Below are 20,401 nucleotides of genomic sequence, written 5' to 3'. Positions count from 1 at the left end.
TGAGAGAGGCTACTGTAGGATGCCCATAGGCTAATAATAACTTCGTATTTATTTGACTATTATAATTTCATTGACTCTCAATGTTTGCTGCTTTAACTCAGATGAGTATTGAAAAGTTTTTTCTGAATTGCGAGCGGGATTTCTCAGCTATGAATAGGGTAAGCACATAGAAATTCAGTATTCCTTTGTATATTTTTTTGATGTAATGGAAAATTTTTAGTGCTTTGATGATGAAGAAAATTTACTTTTTTTATCCATAGATTAAAACAGATCTCAGGAATCGGCTCCAAGGGGAACACCTGGCAGCCTGCTTACGAATCTCCATAAATGGTCCCGAACCCAATGACTTCCCTTACGATAGGGCACTTGAGGTTTTTTTTTTTTTTTTTCAGGAAGCCACGCAGAATTAAATGTTCTGATAGGGCATGCAGGCTTTGCACCAATTAGGGTAATGCTTTTTCATTATTGTTAGTTGCCTTGGTGTTACCTTAAGTGGTTTCTTGCATCTAATTATGATATTTTATTATTATTTTGTTGTTACATTATACTATTTATTTCATTTTAGTATTGGTTGAGGTAAGTGTTGAGTTCAATATTTAAAATAAAAACCTCCAGCTTGTTTTTTGCAATTTATTCCTTGAATGTCAACTAAAGAATGATTGAAAGATTGCCACCAAAAAGGCAAAAAGCTAAGGTGAAAAACTTCAATTTTGGTGAGTAATTTTCATAAATTTAAAAGACAGGTTTTCCACCAACATCAAGCCCAGCAAACTAATGGCCTGCCCTGTAATGTAAAGTTGGGTCGAGGAATGAAACCAGGCAGCGTTCTGGTAAAAATTGTTTTAGCTGTCTTCTCTTAAAGAACTTAAAAGAATTTAGACTGAACTGAATAATCTCAAATGCTTCTTGTAGCTTTAAAATAGTCCCAGCAGGTGACTCTGAAGAAAAATACTGTGTGTTTGAACACCGCCCGCTGTAAACACTTTGCATACACCCCAATGACCGACTCCCACGACACCACCGTGCACAATTCCCTCATCGGCACAGTGGAGCACCACAAATTGCTACCTGGTCTGTGGGAAACACTGAGGTCCTTTTAAAGAATCTTTAAAAGTATAGACCCCTTTCACATGACGTCACCGCGCCGCGAGATTTTGTTAGGCGCCATATTGGAAGACCAAGTACATGCACTCACAATATAAAACAAAGCACGAGCGAGAGTAAAGTGACACGATGGATGATAATTCGGGTTATGTGAGTACATTACCAGTTGCAGAAAGGGCACGGTATGTGGAGAAACTGGCTGTGATTGATGGGTTTGACCCATATGATAAGACTTGCGGCAAGGGAGAATGGAAACATGAGGACCGGACACCAATTCTGCCATCTGTTTGCTACCCAGACATTGTAAACTATTTGTTGTTTACACCCAGTGCCTACACTCAGTGTTCGAACTATGCCGATATTTTCGGGGGGCCCCTTTTTTTCCCTTGGGGGTGTGTGCGCTTGCGCTTGTCTCAGAGCGCGGATCTCCAAACACATGAGAAACCTATCTTACGCACATATCACGCGGACTCCACACCTCCACACACGCATCGCGTCTGAAGTCATAACTCATCAGGGGAAATCGTGTCCGCATTGGCATGTTCAAAAAACAACCTTGCGTCAACAATGATACCACACGCAAGAAAAAAAAAAAAACAGTCAGGCTACTCAACAACCAACCTGGCAGCAGCGAGCAAGCCCCAAACCATCCTAAATTATTATTATTATTATTATTAAATTGTAGAAGTCTGGGAGGCTTGCTCCTCATACAGTTATCAACTTGGGGCCAATTTAGCATGTTTTAAATCTGAATTTCTTGCATTTGCTTACCTCAAAGTGTCCACAGATCATGCACAGACTTATCCATTATATCCACAGTTTTTTGCCAAGTCTCACACAGGTTTCTTTCAAGTCTACTGTTGGGCCAATAAATCATAAATAAAACAGCTCAGATTTGTTTAAGTCGTTTGCCACTCCACTTTATTCTCGTGGGTTCACATACCGCTGCCGTTATTATCCCCTTATCACGAGTTTGTTGGTCTTCCAAAATGGCGCAGGGTCTGTTTACTTCCGGTTTCGGGTGACGTCAGTGAAAGGGGTCTATACTTTGGTTCGAATGAGAGCATGTTAATCTACATAGTTACCACAAGGGAACCATCAGGGCGTTCGAAGCCTTCAGAGAGGGCCCAAATATATCAGCGTTTCCAATGTTATATTTAATTTCTTTCATTCTTTTATAATTTCATGATAATTATTCTCTTTTAATTTGGACTCATTTTCTATCAAATTTGCTTCAGAAATGAAAGGGTTACTGTTCTGGAAACATTAGAGTTATCCAATGAGATTTATTTGTTTGGCTGAGAAGAGTTTAGAGCCGGCTCATTCATTGGTTAGGACTTCATTGCCGGGACAGAAGGCCATGGCAGTATATGTTTATGTAGGAAGTGGGAGATGAATTAACCAATCAGATTTTGATTAATAGAGGGAGGGACCAAAAATGTATCACCCTAGGCCTGCTTTTGGAGCCCAACGTGAGCTTAATTGCAAATCAGCGCAGCAGTGAAGTCACCTTCTAGCCGGTGTAGCGTTCATCAGTAGTATTAGCGAATGCTAATAAAGCGGTCAAGCCAGTGCTATCAAGAGCAAATAGTGCAGGCTAACGACCGAGAAACTAAGATTTCTGTCTCCAGACTCTTCTTCCATGCACATGCGCTCGCTTCTGTATTTTTCACTCTTACTTATGCCGCTTTTCCACTACAAATGCGGCTGAGCCGTGCCGTGCTGAGTCGAGCTGAGTCGAGCTGAGTGGGGCTGTTGGAGTTGCATTTCGACTACAACCGCGCTGAACCGTGCTGGCTGGAAGTGGGTGGACACATTGGGTGGAGTTAGCGAAAGTGGGTGGACGTCATGTGATGTCGTTAAGCAGCGCAAACAGTGACATCAGTGACAGTGGCGGAACAAGTCAGAGCCGGGCCGGGGGCGGGGCAAATGACCGGCCCCTTTATTAAAGCTTATCATAACATCATTTTAGGCTACAAAATGTCCGCAACTGCGGTGTTTACCAATTTCAACACTACCGGGTGCAACTATGTTATTTAGTACATCAAGTCCTTCAAACGAACATGTAACTCAGAAACAAAAAACATTAGGATACTGTACATGGCTCATAATAAAACATCAATAGCCTATACTGCGCACATTATTTGAAGGGCATACGAATGAGCGCTCAGAGGTTGCAACGGTGACAGGAAGAGTCAGAAATAAAAGGAGGGCGGTGCAAACCTCACTGAATGCACTGTGTTTACCAATTTCAACACTACGGGGTGCAACTATGTTATTTAGTACATTAAGTCCTTCAAACGAACATGTAACTCAGAAACAAAAAAACATTAGGCGACATACTGTACATGGCTCATAATAAAACATCAATAGCCTACTGCGCGCATTATTTGAAGGGCATACGACGAGCCTTGCGCTCCGCGAACTCGTCCACGATGCTCTGTATGTCACTGATTCAGTGATCTTTTAAGCGGTAGTCTCACGACCCGAATAGTAAACAATAAACATGGAGGACATGGAGTCATTAGTGTTGCTGGTCTTGGTGCTGTGGCTTGTTGCCACCGACAACGCCAACAGATACTGGCAAGAGCGTATAGATGAGGCGAGGCGCATAAGGCTTCAGAAATTCTCGTAATTCGTAATTATTATTCTTCCGGGTTTGCGGTGTTTACAGATCCCAGCGCGCTCGCGGGGCGTGTGTGGGCATGTGAGGACACGCCTCCTCACCAATCAGTGCACAGGGGAGTGTCTGCTCACGCCCCCAACCTCACTCGGCTTGCTTTGGCTCGCTTCAGCCCCACTCCAAAACGGTGCGAGTTTTAGGGGCTAAGCAGGGCTGAAACGAGCGGAGTCGTGCTGGTTTTTGGTAGTCGAAACGCGAGCCGTGTCGGGCTGAAGTGAGCTGAAGCGAGCTGAAGTGAGCTGAAAAAGGGTAGTGGAAAAGGGCCAATAGTTACTTTTAAAATCAACACCGACAACTGCACACAACGGAGTGACCCGACAGCCTGCCACTAATCCCTTGCAAAATCCTTTGCCCTGTTGCTTTTTTTTGGTGTCTGGCTAAGTTTTGGCTGAGCTCAAGTCCCAGCTCTAATAGTAACGGTTCGGCACTGCTTGTTACCACAGTGTACTCACTTTTTGTTTCACTGCTGGCTTTTTTAAAAATTCCACATTAAAATGCATTTCTGTCAGTTACCGTCTACATGCAACATCTCTGTTATGTCTTATATGTTGTAAGACAAATGATTTTATCACTGAATCCACATCCCTGAGTGTTGCATCGTGATGCATGGAAAAAAAAAGTTCTGTCATTCATCCAGGTTCATTTATTCAGCTAGTATAAATACAACCCCAATTCCAAAAAAGTTGGGACAAAGCACAAATTGTCAATAAAAACGGAATGCAATAATTTACAAATAAAAAAAACTGATATTGTATTCACAATAGAACATGGACAACATATCAAATGTCGAAAGTGAGACATTTTGAAATTTCATGCCAAATATTGGCTCATTTGAAATTTCATGACAGCAACACATCTCAAAAAAGTTGGGACAGGGGCAATAAGAGGCTGGAAAAGTTAAAGGTACAAAAAAGGAACAGCTGGAGGACCAAATTGCAACTCATTAGGTCACTTGGCAATAAGTCGTTAACATGACTGGGTATAAAAAGAGCATCGTGGAGTGGCAGCGGCTCTCATAAGTAAAGATGGGAAGAGGATCACCAATCCCCCTAATTCTGCGCCCACAAATAGTGGAGCAATATCAGAAAGGAGTTCGACAGTGTAAAATTGCAAAGAGTTTGAACATATCATCATCTACAGTGCATAATATCATCAAAAGATTCAGAGAACCTGGAAGAATCTCTGTGCGTAAGGGTCAAGGCCGGAAAACCATACTGGGTGCCCGTGATCTTCGGGCCCTTAGACGGCGCACATACAGGCATGCTTCTGGATTGGAAATTACAAAATGGGCTCAGGAATATTTCCAGAGAACATTATCTGTGAACACAATTCACCGTGCCATCCGCCGTTGCCAGCTAAAACTCTATAGTTCAAAGAAGAAGCCGTATCTAAACACGATCCAGAAGCGCAGACGTCTTCTCTGGGCCAAGGCTCATTTAAAATGCACTGTGGCAAAGTGGAAAATGTTCTGTGGTCAGACGAATCAAAATTTGAAGTTCTTTATGGAAATCAGGGACGCCGTGTCATTCGGACTAAAGAGGAGAAGGACGACCCGAGTTGTTATCAGCGCTCAGTTCAGAAGCCTGCATCTCTGATGGTATGGGGTTGCATTAGTGCGTGTGGCATGGGCAGCTTACACATCTGGAAAGACACCATCAATGCTGAAAGGTATATCCAGGTTCTAGAGCAACATATGCTCCCATCCAGACGACGTCTCTTTCAGGGAAGACCTTGCATTTTCCAGCATGACAATGCCAAACCACATACTGCATCAATTACAGCATCATGGCTGCGTAGAAGAAGGGTCCGGGTACTGAACTGGCCAGCCTGCAGTCCAGATCTTTCACCCATAGAAAACATTTGGCGCATCATAAAACGGAAGATATGACAAAAAAGACCTAAGACAGTTGAGCAACTAGAATCCTACATTAGACAAGAATGGGTTAACATTCCTATCCCTAAACTCGAGCAACTTGTCTCCTCAGTCCCCAGACGTTTACAGACTGTTGTAAAGAGAAAAGGGGATGTCTCACAGTGGTAAACATGGCCTTGTCCCAACTTTTTTGAGATGTGTTGTTGTCATGAAATTTAAAATCACCTAATTTTTCTCTTTAAATGATACATTTTCTCAGTTTAAACATTTGATATGTCATCTATGTTCTATTCTGAATAAAATATGGAATTTTGAAACTTCCACATCATTACATTCCGTTTTTATTTACAATTTGTACTTTGTCCGAACTTTTTTGGAATCGGGGTTGTATTACGTGACAGATCGTATCTTCAGTTTGTGATGATCTATTCCTGTGAAATATACACCAACCCTGAGTGCTGTAATATCTCCTCAGAAAGATTCTTCTTCTTCTCTTTCAACGTGTTGAACATAACCTGCTTCCACCACAGCAAACTATAAACAAACAAGATAGCAGGACATGCAATCTACTTGTCCCAGGGCCCAAAAGAAGCACCTTCAAACCATTTTAACAATTCTGAAAATGCTTTCTCAGGTTTAGAGTCGGTATTCTTCTTGACTCCTTCCTAGTAAGCGTTTATAGATGTATTTGGATGAGGGTTTAGTCACTTTACACCACGTTCCACCCGACTCAGCAAACAGACATGCCCTACTTAACCCACATGCACGTAGCAGCCAGAGCAGATGATGGAAACCCTTGTGGTGTTTCTGTTGTAACACCCAAGACACAGCCTTGTTTGTGTAGTCTTTATTGCTGGATTAAAGATGTCATTGTGTGTGGGAATCAGCTGCTGCTGCTGAAGATTTTTAATGTACAAATTATACTTGTAATTAACATTATATTACACTTTTTTTAAAAAAAGAATAAAAATCAGGATAAATTGAGTGCACTTTGTAGAGCTGTCGAGCTCCATATTTGGCTCAGAATAAATAAAACATTTCAGAAATGTTCCTTTTTAGATTACACTGTGAGGAAATGGCTGATGTGCCTGTGGCTTCTTGAGTGTTTATGCCAAAGAATAGATTGTAATGGCCTTTTGAGGCTGAATCTCTAGGTATTTCAGTGAATTCATTCTTGTTTTAAGAGTCATTTGAATTATTTATATATATAAAACACACCTTTTTTTTTTTTTTTTTAAACCCTTCCCCTTTCTTCCTTCCCTCTAGTTTTCTCCCTAATTTGGTCCTGGTCAATTCTCCCTCACCAGTCATATCTCCCTGATTATATAACAGCAGGGTGGAGGCTAACACATGCTTCCTTTGAGGCACAAGAAGCCAGACAACCAGATCTTTTCAAAACGCTGCTCATTCTGCGTCGGAAGGCAGCGTAACACACTCGGAGTAAGGTGCTGTCTGCCCACTTCCGCATACATGAGTTCACCGATACAATGATTGACTAATGTTGCTGTGATTGACAGGAGAGAGTGAGTGCACCTTCTGTCCCACCCACCCAATTTTGCTGTCTTGGGCTTCCAGGGGGAAATATAAATAAATATATCCCCATTCATCCATAACCGCTTATCCTGTGCAGGCAAGCCGGAGCCTATCCCAGCTGACTATGGGCGAGAGGCGGGGTACACCCTGGACAAGTCGCCAAATCATCGCAGGGCTGACACACAGAGACAAACAACCATTCACATTCACACCTACGGTCAATTTAGAGCCACCAATTAGCCTAACCTGCATGTCTTTGGACTGTGGGGGAAACCGGAGCACTCGTACCCCTTTTCCACCAAATCAGTTCCAGGGCTGGTTTGGAGCCAGTGCTGGTGCTGGTTCACAACTCGTTCAACTTGCGAGGCAGCTGAGAGCCAGTTTGCTTTTCCATAGCTCGGGGTGCTAAGGGGAGCCACGACAGTTACGTCGCTGTATACATCAGTTACGTCGCTGCGTTTGCATAAACCTTGGCACGAACATTGAAGCAACAACAACACGGAGAAGAAGCAGCAGCAACAACAATAATAATAATGGATGACTTTGCGTTTGTACAGCTGCTGCTTCTCGTCGCTTAAAAATGGCGACCTTTCGCGGTCTTGCTATGATTGTTGGTCTTAACAACTCCCCCCTGCTGACATAAGCGGTTCTTTCTTCTGGCCCAGCAAAGAGTTGGTGCTAGCCTGGAACCGTTTTTTTCTGGCCCCAGAGCCAGTTCTTTGTCAGTGGAAACAGAAAACCCGGTTCCAAACCAAGCACTGGCACCGAACCAGCCCTGGAGCTGCTTTGGTGGAAAAGAGACAACAGAGGAAACCCACGCCGCAACAGAAAAATTTACTGGTAAAACCTGTTGTTAAACAAAGTGTGGTGAAGCAGCTTTTAGTTACTATGCAGTACAGCTATGGAACCAACTGCCAGAGGACATCAAAAATGCTCCTGCTGTTGGAGTGTTCAAATCTAGGTTAAAGACCAAGCTGTTCTCAGATGCTTTCTGTTAAATAATTAATATTGTCTTCTTTACATGTTTTATAATCTTTACTTTTACAGTCTCTGCATGTTTCAAATTTTACTTAACTTTTATTCTATTTTATTCTGCTGTTTTTTCCCCCCTATTTGAACTTCTACTTCATTTTATTATTTTATTTCTACTATTGTTTAATTCTTATTATATTTCTTCCCCATTTATTTTATGTAATTTTATTCTCTATTGTTTACTGTTTTGCTTTTACTTCTGTGAAGCACATTGAACTGCCACTGTGTATGAAATGTGCTATATAAATAAACTTGCCTTGCCTTGCCTTCTGTAGCCTGCGACAATTTAAATACGTGACGCGTTCAGGGTGTTGGGTAGAGCCAGAACAGTGTGCTTCTTAAGAATGCACTGGCAAACAGATCCAAATCGTGAGGCCTACGCAGTGTCGGTAAACAGGCAACGGTCAGGCAAGGCACAAGCAGAACGTCCAAGGCAGAGAATCAGAACACTATAATCGAGAATCAGAACACAAACGGGATCAATGATCAGCACAAACTATAAAGGCTTGGTCGTCGGCTGTCCATCGCTAGGTGATGAAGGTAACCATGTAACTGGGAGTCCTTTTATATTTGAGTCATGAACAAAAACTGGTGTGTCTGATTAGAATTCCGGAAACTGGGAATGGTGCGATGCATGATGGTTGTTGTGGTCTGCTTCGGCTATATTTGAAGGCTGCTTCGAATTCTGGGACGTGGAGTCCTGAGTGTGAGCAAGTTAATACGAATGTTTGGAACTCTTAGTGTTTTTGTACTGACTCGATAATGCAGAAGTCATAAAATAGAAATCTGTAACAAAGTTTTTATGAAAAAAATAGGGTGACCAAGACTTCTGCCCAGTACTGTATATACTGTACTTCTAAAATTCGATGGAGAACGAAAGTTGGGGTTTTAATAGTTTTTGTTGCCCTGAGAGAGAACGAAGCCACACAGGACTTAATGTCTTGTTAGAGTCGTCGTCTAATGACTGTCATTAATGTAGCTTGTGGAAGCCAGAGCTGTCATTTTGAAATTTTCATTTATTTATTTATTTTCTGTCTTTCAGTATTTTATTTCTGGTTAGTTTCGGTTCGTTTTAAAAGTCCATAAGTAGATTTTTTTTTTTTTTTTTTGAGGAATTGATGAGTTTTAGTTTTCGTTTCGTTTTAGTGTTCGTTTTTCATGTTTTGCACAGCCAGCATCATCTTTGATGTTTTCCAGCACTTTAAATGACTGCCGTCTACTAGGACTATTCTGTTCCTGTCTCGAGGGGGAACAAAACAAACGAGAGACTTCTGCAGGTCTGACCTCAGCCTTTGTCTGATTGGGAGATGGAAGCAACAATACGTAAATAGAAAAAAAAATAGCTTGCTCAGAAATGCGTCGATTCCAGGATTTGAACTGACGTTGCGAAAGCTGTTCCTTTCCTGGACATCACTATAGACTGCTTGGTCACGGAGGATTACATCGCAAACTGAGGTTATGTAACACACCGCAACTGTGGAATCGCTACCTGAGGCTACCCAATTACATTCTTAAAGGAGATACGCAGAGCCTTTATTTTTAAATAAGTTTCTAAGTGGATAGCATCTCCATCCTTGACTCTTGTATGCTGCATAAATAGGAATAAAACATATATTCTATTTTTGAGAGTTAAAATCGACCGCAAAGTTGGCATTCGAGCTGAGCCAGCCAGCCCGGAGTGCGTGACGTCACAGCGGGAACCGGTTTTAAGGCTGAGGCCTTTTACAGCTATAGACCAAAGTCATATAAATAAAAATTTACAGTAAAGGTAAGAAATACTGGCACTGACTTGCTCAACTAAGACTGATTTGACTTCACTGATTGTGGGTTGACTCTCATTAAAACAGAGGATGGGTGTTATAACTTGTGCAGCGTACATGTACATGCATGCATTTTCACTGATAAAACGTAAAAGGTAATTAATAAGATGAACTGAGACGATCACATTCTGAAGCAAATTAAATAATCTTATACCGGTAACTTAAACACACAATACAAGTTACATGTATTAATCTAAATGCAGGTAAACAACTTTTTTTTTTTTTTAATCCAAATGAGAGTCGGAGCTTACCCGTCTGTTCTCGCTTCTTGAAGGCCGATTTGTTTTTGAAACAATCTGACTTTCAGTTGTTCGTTCAGTTCTTTGTTCATTCGCTTCTTCCATGTAAGGGCGAGATGGCAACAATATCCAGTTTAGAAATCAGATGGTTGCTCCACTCATTCACTTTTCTTCATACTGTGTATTCTGCCATTATTGCTCGGCTCAGGCAATTACTAAAACGCGGGACGGAACGGGATGTCACCGGTTTTAGCAACAACTGCAGGGAGGTCACTGCCCGAGCAATATGTCCCGTCCTGTCTTGGGTTTTAGCAACAACCCTCGGCTCACGCTCCAGGAGGACTGGTGCAACTGAACTCACTTTCCTTTTAAAAAAATAAAATATATACTTTTCCTTTTCTTGTAGTTTTCTTTTCCTTTAATTGTTGGTCCTGCACCCTCTTTCAATACAGGCTTATAGCCAACGCTCCTCAACAGATCAGAGGTCTCGTACGAGTCTTCAGTAAAATGTGCAGAGGAGAGACCACTTCATAGGCGCCCAATGTGCCCGTGAACTACTCGCAAAACGCGTCCAAATCTTTGCAGTTTGAAAATTCTTGGGCCATGAATGCAATGTAAATCCACCTTCTGTTGTTTTGCTGCACCCGCCAGCAACACATCTGCGTGTCATGGCGATAAATTAGCTCAAAATGGAGGATCAGAGTTGCAGTCAGCTCTGTGTTTTAGTATAGCGGAAATGGCGATGAGACCGATAGCCTTCCTGCGATGATGTTACGGACGTCAAGGTCGTTCACTCAGACCGCTGCCTATATAAGAGCAATTCCAGCGTTATGGACGTGACACTTGAACTCAAAATGGCAACAAATGACCCAGTGCATGTTTTATTGTCTCCCAGTATTTAAACAGGTGTTGCATATTTTAAGGCTGTACCATACTGGAGAAGTGATAGAACAAGAACAATTCCCATAGTACATCTAGGGCATGCCAGAAAACGCCAATAAAAGATGCGTTATGGATGTGACAGAAGTAGTATCACTTTTCTTGGGTGACTGTACATTTTTATCAAACTCTGTGAAATTGTAAACCTAATGTCGAAATGGAGATATCCATTTGATAGAGGGGTCCAAGGTGAATATTAAAAAAATCTTTGTTTAAAATATTTTGTATTTCATGCAGAGTTTCGGAAGGAAAAGTCAGCGTTATGGATGTGACGAAATTCCATTATGGATGTGACGCGTCTGAAATAGACATGGCATATGTTTAGAAAATCAGCAATTTAACCACCATAACCCTTTGAAAAACTCTCTAAATATCAGCTAAAACTATCAAAGTTCTTAAATAATATTTAGGATGGCTATTGTTTTGCTGTTTTGTGGATTTTAGCATACATTTCTGTGGCTTGTGGCAATAATATAGAATTGTACATGATCAAAGTTGATTTTAGCTTGGGGTTTACATTATAAGAAAGACTGACAGTGACATATTAGGTTGGTTACAAATTGGTTCAACTTATTCACATCTGTAAAATACAGGCCTAGGTGATATCTCTGGGAGTGGTTTTGATGTATTACATGTTGCTTTATTTTTGCATGGTGAGGTTGACATTTACATGGAATTGCCCATAAATCACTTTAATCATAAAAATTACTATAGTAGATTCATTGTTAACGCTTAAAACTACTCCTGTGCCATTCTTGAGGTCTCACGGCATTTATAAACGAAAGTGAGGCCATGGCTCTGCGTATTTGCTTTAAACACGCTCAGACTCGAAGTTGAATTTACCTGCTGTTCTATTCTTTGTTTGTGGTCACGTTACTTTTTACCTCCTGGTTCACTTCCGGTTTTCAAGTGACAGGCAACGATCAAAGATGGCGTCCAAGCCAAGTACGCACCCATCGTCATCTTGTGGAAAGCATTCTACATCTGACGAACTAGAACCAAAAGCAAAATCGAGATATCAAGAAAAACATTTATTTATGCGATGGATTGGACCCCTACAGCTTAAAGATTTTTCAAGCGATTTTAGCAACTTTCCAGGCATACAGTTTCCGGACATTTCCAACGATCTGGTAGTCCAAACATCGTTTGACAAAGTATCAAATGAAATCTTTCAAGTGTCTCGAAGCCAGTAACATTTTTGTTTGTGGCTGGGTTAGAATAAGATTTTGAAAGGACAATAATCGTCGTCTTTTTTGCAAGGGTGAGTAACATAAGCCGAAGTGTAGTATGCAATTCGAGTCGGAGCTGCTGTAGGCATTTTTGCAACGATAACTTCCATTTTATTTCATGACGTTTCCAACGTAGCTCAGACTTATGAATTGACCTCATTGGACAACCTGAAAAAATGCGTAAACGGTAGAGTTTCATTCGAGACCGACCTACAAACTAGTTTCATTGTTTTTCATCAGCAGTTTGTTTTCCGGCATCCAAAACTACTTTTAACATTAGAAGTTTTGATTTTAGAGCATCATGATGTACTTACCTTTTTAACTAAACAATTGCTCCAAACATGAGCATGTGGACTGACCTCTCAGTTCCTTTGGAGTACCGTTAAAGGTTTGCGAGCCATTTTTCACAGTTTTTTTTTTTTTTCGTTATTTTACCCTTGTGCACGACTTTGTTTTGGTATCCTATAATACCCTTTGTCTTGTTCGATTTGATCAGTTTGAACATCCAAATACAGAGAAACAATCTAGCATGTTTGGAGGCGAAGCACAAGAAACGACTGCAAAGCGAAGGTAAACAAATATGATTCTTGTCTGCCAGCTGGAAATCTAATGAGGTGGATCACGACCAGAAGTGACGTCTGTTGCGAACAAAGAATTTCATTTGTTTGTGTTACATTGTTGGCTCACCGGCCATAAGGCGATGAGCTATTGCCATCATGTGGCGGCTGGCCGGCTACAATTGCTGGGTTTCGGTCATGTGACTTTTTTCTTATCAGTTTTACCGGAAGTGAAATAGCTGGTGGTCTAAACGGCTGCCGTAGTGCAAACAACTAGCGATAAGTTATCAGAGTACGCTCGTAATCTAGAAGCCACTGCTGGCTTTAGATATATTCAGAAGATTGCCATGTGCAATGGAATCGACCCCTACAGTCTGGGAAAGAAGGGTTTGTCATACGATCTCGAAAATGACCCTTCAGTCGAGTTCCCCGACATCTCGAACTATCTGGTGTTGCAGGAGTCCTTCTACACCGCAAAACGGATGAAAGTGTGGAACAGTATGGAGGCTTACAACTTTTTTGTACGTGGCTGGGTAAAGGACCACGGGATCAAGTCGCTGCCGAATGAATCCTGTATTGTTTTTGCCCGTGTAAGGTTTTTTTTTTTTTTTTTTTTAAGCTTTTCGTTCGTGTCTTTACAACAAAGCGCTGCAAGTTCAAGTGTAAACAAACAACAGTTGGCTTGATTATCACCTGTGCTGGCTCTTATCGCTCAGGTAACTCATTCACAAAAATCATCAGAAACCCTTTAAAGACCTGGATCTTAGTTCAACAAGACGGAGAAGTGATCACGGCGCATTGTAACTGTACGGCTGGGGAAGAATTCTGTAGCGACCTTCACGCATATGGACTTTGTGAGGAGGAAACAAAGAAACAGCTGGGGACTTTAGCGCTTCGTGACAAATTCGTGACGACACATAGCAAGAAAAGTACTTGGAAAACACTAAGGCCGTAGCTGAGAGGGATATACAGTACAAACCTTTCACCAAGAGGTCACCGCAAACTCGAGCATGCTTCGACTCGGCTCCTTTCGATTTCAGTCAGAGGTTCAAAAGCCACCTTTCTCGACGTGTTTTTGTGAAATCCTGTGTTCGTTCACCCTTTATTAGTTCACGGGGAAACTTTATCAGTTTGATCAATTTGACCAACCTAAAATGACGCAAGCATAAGGCATTTTTCATTCGAGCAGTGAACCTTCTCCGTACAAACGCTTTGTCAACTGAGCTTTGGTAGACCACCGGCTCAAGTTTTGGATAACTAATGAGGCGGATGTGACGTCACGTGAAACCCAGCAGTTGACAAAAATCGCTGCACCTCCCTGAGTTTTCATTGGATTTTGATTCTAATTGTTTTGTTTGGAAGATTTAATCATTCTGCACAAAAATTACTCCCTGGTTTTGTGATTTTCTTCTTAATGAGTCACTAATTAGGACGGTTAACGAACTTTGAGGAAAATCACTGCTCCTCCCTGAGTCTTCAATGGATTTTGATTGTTTTGCTTCTCATGAACAACAACTTGGCTGTTTATAAACCGGTCTGGTTTCTCATGGTACGGCCGTGTGAGCTGTTGCGTCGCTGACGCTCTGGTTTGTAGATTTTTTTTTTTTTAATGGAAAATTGTGATGATTTTTTTTAGTTTTATTTCCGTGAGCAAATTTTTTTTCGCTTTTAGTTTTAGTCTTGGTTTTCGTTAACTATATTAACCCTGGTGAAAGCATGCGTGAAATCTTTAAGGCCCGTATGTACAGCATCCTGACTTCATCCTCCTTTCTGAAAGGATGGACCCTAACTGTGCGCTGTAATGGAGTTGGGAGCAGTCGTACAAAGCAGCAGGAGTCGGCCATGTGCTGTTTTTCCTGACCACACATGCAAATTTCTTTTCTGCAGCTTCTCAAGAATGCATTAGGCTTGCATTTTACCAGAAAAGCAGCTCATTACTCATTCACGTCATGCCAAGGTGGCAACCAGTTCACACTTTTCCCAAGTTCCAGGAGTCTAGTGAGGCCCAAGTGAAGGGATTTGGCCTTTTTCTAATAAGTGTGTTGGTGAACCACAGACTTCTGCTCTCATGCTGGAGTTAAATATAGGCTGTGATTTCTTCCAGTTCACTTGTGCTACCTCTCAAACTTGTATCACTTGTTTAAAACTTGATCAGCATCTTCTGAAATCCCTGGAGGCATTAGTACTTGTTAGACATGCTTTGGCGATTCTCTGCATGAAAAAAATCTTACCGTTTTGGTGAAACTGTCCTCCTTTTCCTTCATTTTGGTTCAGCGTCACTGGCTGGACCTGCTCAGGCATGCTGTGAGAATTTAAACTCGGACGTTGCAGTGGAAGAAAGTGGAATAAAACGCAGCAGGACATGCTGCTGTAGGAAAATAATCAACAGCGAGGTGGTGTGATGCGGCCCAATGTGAGTCATAGTTACGGTTGCCACCCTGAAGTAAATAATTTTCCTCAGGCCTCAACGTTAACATTTGACACCTTTTGCCCTGCAGGGAAAATGGCCTCAAAAAGTTTTTGCCCCCCTTAAAGTACACAGTTCAAGGCAATACGGATATATGTTTTCTAGGGGTATAATTGAGTTATTTAGACGACATTACATGGTTTTTTTAAAAAAAAATCATTTTAAAAACATTTATTTCTGCAACAGAAGAACAAGACAAGCCCTGAAAACATGAACCATAAATCAATATCGGTACTAGTACGCAATACGTCTTTTTATATAGAGTTTAGGACACAAAACACACTTGGTTTTGCCGATAACCATGACGAGCAATCTTGCAAAGATGAATTATAAAACTAAGGGCGTATTCACACCTACGTTGTTTGGTCCAGACCAAACGAACCAAATTTCCCTTGGTCCGGACCTTTTGGGTTGGTCTGAATACAAACCACCGAACTCTGGTCCGGACCAAACAAGCGGACCGAGACCGAGCTGCAAGGTCGGACTCGGTCCGGACCAAAGGAACTCTGGTGCGGACCTTTTGGAGGTGTGAAAGCAGACCGGACCTAATCCGACAGTTTTGCTTTTTTTTGTACCTCGGGAGCTTCCGTCGTTTGTCGAGCATTATGGGAAACAGAGTCTTGACGCTCCACCGCAAAGTGCAAACACTGTTTCGGTTGTCAAGGGAACCTTACAACAGTCGTTCAGTCATTCAGACCAGTGGTAGGCTAGACTACAGAGTACAAAAAATGAGTAGGGGGCAAACGTGGGCCGAGGAAGAAACGCGTACCCTTGTGGATATATGGGCAGATGTCCACATATCTGAGCTTTTGGAGAGAAGACACAAAAATGCCGACGTGTTTGCTGTATTCAGTGAGAAAATGAAGGAGAAGGGGTTCACACGCTCCCCAGAACAATGTCAGCTAAAAGTGAAGAAACTCCGTCAGACCTACATTAAAATCAGGGACATTCTTTCAAAAAGTGGCGGTACTAGCGACGCAAAACAGAAATTCATCTATTACGATGGATAAGGCGAATATCCCGACACATACCTCCTCCGTCTTGCGTGAAGAGCCAGAACTGTCACATGATGTGCGCTCATCAGCGCTATCCTCCGTAGCCGCCTTGCCCTTTGAAGTCGTCGTTGATAAATTACTTGTACAACAGCATAGTAATCGCACAATTGTGAAAACAGTAAAAACTGGAAAAAACATATAGCTTTGATGACATTAAAAAGAATAACAGCACGGAAAGCCTCCATGACTACTTTTGAACTTAACGCTTTGTGCGCGTGTCGTCTCTGACCAATAGCTGAACGACCTCAGGGCGCGTGGCTTTGTTGACAGATTTTGGTCCGCTTACTAAAACGTACAGTGTGAAAGCGAACCGCACCAAAATGAAAAAATAAAAAAAACATCTGGTTCGGACCAAAGCAAGTGAACTATCGAACTATCCTGGTCTGAATACACCCTAAAACCATTAGTACAGGAGTCTGTACTGCAGTACTGTCTTATCATTCAGTTCGCCGTTGCATTTAGGAGGAAATTAAACAGCCTTTATGGTGTGGTTTACTATTTGAGACACAAGCATGTCTTTCCATTCATTGAATGTCCTTACTGCTAGCTTTTTTACATATGTAGAGCTCTTTTCCAAAATGCTATAAATCCATTTTGATTGTTTTCAGAAAAATGACATTTATTTACCCAGACCCATAAATTTTGCAAATATTTAATTTATCCTGTTATAATAGATAGTTGGTTCAGTCTGAACATTTTCAACAATAATTGACAAATCTAACAACAATGTTATTGATTATAAATCCGAAGTTTTATTTTTATATATATATATATATATATATATATATATATATATATATATATATATGAATGAGTGATTCCAAGCTTATGGGTGCTGAAATGGGGACATGAACTTATTTTTAAAAATTCACCTAAAACCATTTCTTTTTTTTACCATCAGGTCACAAAACATGTAATCTTTAATGAATGATATGTTAAAAGATAACTTTAATTTTCTGAGATGTAATAAAAACATATTTATATGCCAAAGTCAGAACGTAACAGAAGTGTTGTGGACATATATATTCTCAATTTTAACAATGTAGAATTACTTTTTGAAACATAGGAAGGTGATGTTTTAGCAAATATAATTAATAAACGTGTGTAGTAGAATAAACATACACATTCTTTCAATAAGATTAACATGGTATATAGCTAGATTGTAATTAATTTGTAACAGACGCGAGATGGACAATCGTAACAGAAGTAATGTAACAGACATCATTTTGGAACTCATAGGCTTGACTTTGGCATATAAATATGTTTTTATTACATCTCAGAAAATTAAAGTTATCTTTTAACATATCATTCATTAAAGATTACATGTTTTGTGACCTGATGGTAAAAAAAGAAATGGTTTTAGGTGAATAAGTTCATGTCCCCATTTCAGTACCCATAAGCATGGAATCACTCATATATTATTTTTTTTTTTCAAAATGCTATAAAGCCATTCATTTTTTCTGTCTTTCTGTTTTTAAAACAAGAGAACATGCTGTAGATGTATATCAGGAACTTTCATCATACAATTTATAATAAAATCAAATAAATTGTATAAACACTTAAATAACATTAATTCATTTATGTTTAATCTTACATTTTAAGACTGTCCACCACAGAAAACAACTAACTAAATAACAAATGGCCAGTTAGTTCAATTTTTTTAAATGCAATCCATTCAAAGTGCCACCTTAAATAGCATGACAAAACCACGAATTAAATAATAATCAACATTGATAATACATTCAGTAGTCAAGTTATTCAGTAAAGTGTTGAACCTGTAAAAACAGCAGCATTGCCCGCTACATAAAACAAATAACTTCAAAATAACACACATAATAACCCTCGTGTTCAGTCTTGAATTCAAGACCTTTCAAAGTGCCACCCTGCATGACAAAAACAATTATCAACTTTGATTTAAAAAAAAAAAAAACATTCAGTAGTCAAGTTATTCAGTAACGTGTTGAACTTGTAAAAGTAGCACCATTACCCGCTACATAAAACAAATAACGTGGCGCCACCCTCGTTTTCGTCTCCATGTATCTGGCTAATCCAGTATCGCCGCGCCCAGGGAAATGGCCCAACGGACTGTTAGAACTTCAACAGTTTTTTAAGCTAAAGTCCGCTTCATTTTTTTCGACTCGAGCATTTTGTATTAACGTATAATGACCTTTCATAACCCTGTAATTTCAAGATTTTCCTGGTTAATCACTTTAAGTAACGATTTTTTTTTTTTTTATTAAGTCCTTTTTATTAGAAGCTTAAAGTGCACATCACGGGTAAATTCAGGAGCAAGATCAATGCAATTTTCCTATTTTATATTAAACTTGGGTCAAATATCTGTAACATTCTGCATTCTCTGCAATTTTTTTTCCCTTGCGCAATACCAGAAAAATTCAGTTGAAATCAAGCCATTTGAGGCGAATTGGTCCGCCTCTGAAAAAACTTGGCATTTGAATTTCCCGGCAAACATTGATTTTCATGACGTCGCGTGCGGGACGCCTCCCTCTGAATCCTACGTCAGCGCTGGTTTGTTTATGAAAAAACGACCTGGTGGTTTTCTGCAAATTTCTTCAACGTTATCACGTAATTATTAAAATGGTTAACAGATGTATCGTAGGAGGGTGTAGCAACACCAATCTTGATGGGATTAGTACTCATCATTTCCCAAAAGACCGGACAATGAGAGAGAAATGGGAGCGCTTGGTCTACACAGGCTGCGCACTGAAACCGTGCAAAGCTCGCGCAGATAACGTCACGAATCTGGCTCCAGACTCCCTTGGGATTTTTCCAGATGCGTTTTGTTATTTTATTTTTTTCTGCTGTAGACAGATGGCCTTGTGCAAAATTACCCTTCTGGATGAGCGTGTAAAGGGACATACTTTCATATAAAAAAAAAAAAAAACACGAAATTGGTCCAGATTATGCCCTTTAAGACTGAGTCCCCTATACAAGTCTCTGTGAATGTATCAGACAGAGCAGTGATTTTAAACCTGTGAGTCTAAGGCTACGTTCACACTGCAGGCTGAAGTGACTCAAATCCGATCTTTTCGCCCATATGTGACCTGTATCCGATCTTTTATTGACAATATGAACGACACAGATCCGATTTTTTAAAATCCGACCCAGGCCGTTTGGATATGTGGTGCTAATTCCGATTCCTATCCGCTCTTTTCATATGCGACTTCAGTCTGAACCGCCAGGTCGCATTCATCCGACTTACACGTCATCAACAAGCCACAAACGTCACTATTCTGTGCTGAAGTAGGCGGCGGGTCTCTCAAAAAAAGTTACAACAACATGGCGCATAATCACAGGCGCAGATAGAGGGGGGGACGAGTCATATTTAAATTCACCTCGTTCGGTCCCCCCCCACTTATAGGGAGGAAAAAACGTCTGTGCTGTCTTTCTTTGCATAAGGCAAACCTCACGGAAAAATCAAAAGACTAATTACCATTCGGTTTATTGAGGTGCACAGCAGTGTATACATATAGTTGCAACAACTCACATAAAACAAAACAAAGACTGATATTTGGTTGGTTGAGCTGCGCAGACTGCACAGGTTGCGAGCTCGAGCTTGGTTGCTATGGTTACTAACAACAAGTTTGACAGGCATGTTGGGGTTGGTTTGCTGGCAGCTTTGTCCCCCCCCCCCCAGTTTTTTGTCCCCCCCCCCAGTTCAAAAAACGTATCTGCGCCCCTGCGCATGACATCAATGCGAGGGACGCTTCGGGCTGTGAAGGTTCTGAATCTTCTCAATGGAAGGACGCAGAGGTTAGGGAGCTGATTTCCATTTGGGGGGATGCAGCTATTCAAGCTAGATTGGATGAGTCATACCGCAACCGGGCGGTTTTACTTCCGTAAACACTGGCC

General features: G+C 40.9%; 1 protein-coding gene across 4 annotated transcripts in view; it reads left to right on the top strand.

The window, feature by feature from the left end:
- Positions 1-20,401, top strand: part of wdfy3 (WD repeat and FYVE domain containing 3) — a 306,723-nt gene that overhangs the window by 31,441 nt on the left and 254,881 nt on the right. The gene's annotated exons all lie outside the window — the stretch shown is intronic.

This window comes from Neoarius graeffei, chromosome 24 (assembly GCF_027579695.1).
Source record: "Neoarius graeffei isolate fNeoGra1 chromosome 24, fNeoGra1.pri, whole genome shotgun sequence".
In the NCBI taxonomy this organism is placed as follows: Eukaryota; Metazoa; Chordata; class Actinopteri; order Siluriformes; family Ariidae; genus Neoarius; species Neoarius graeffei.
Note: the sequence above shows the minus strand (reverse complement) of the source record. Positions and strands in the feature narration are given on the sequence as shown.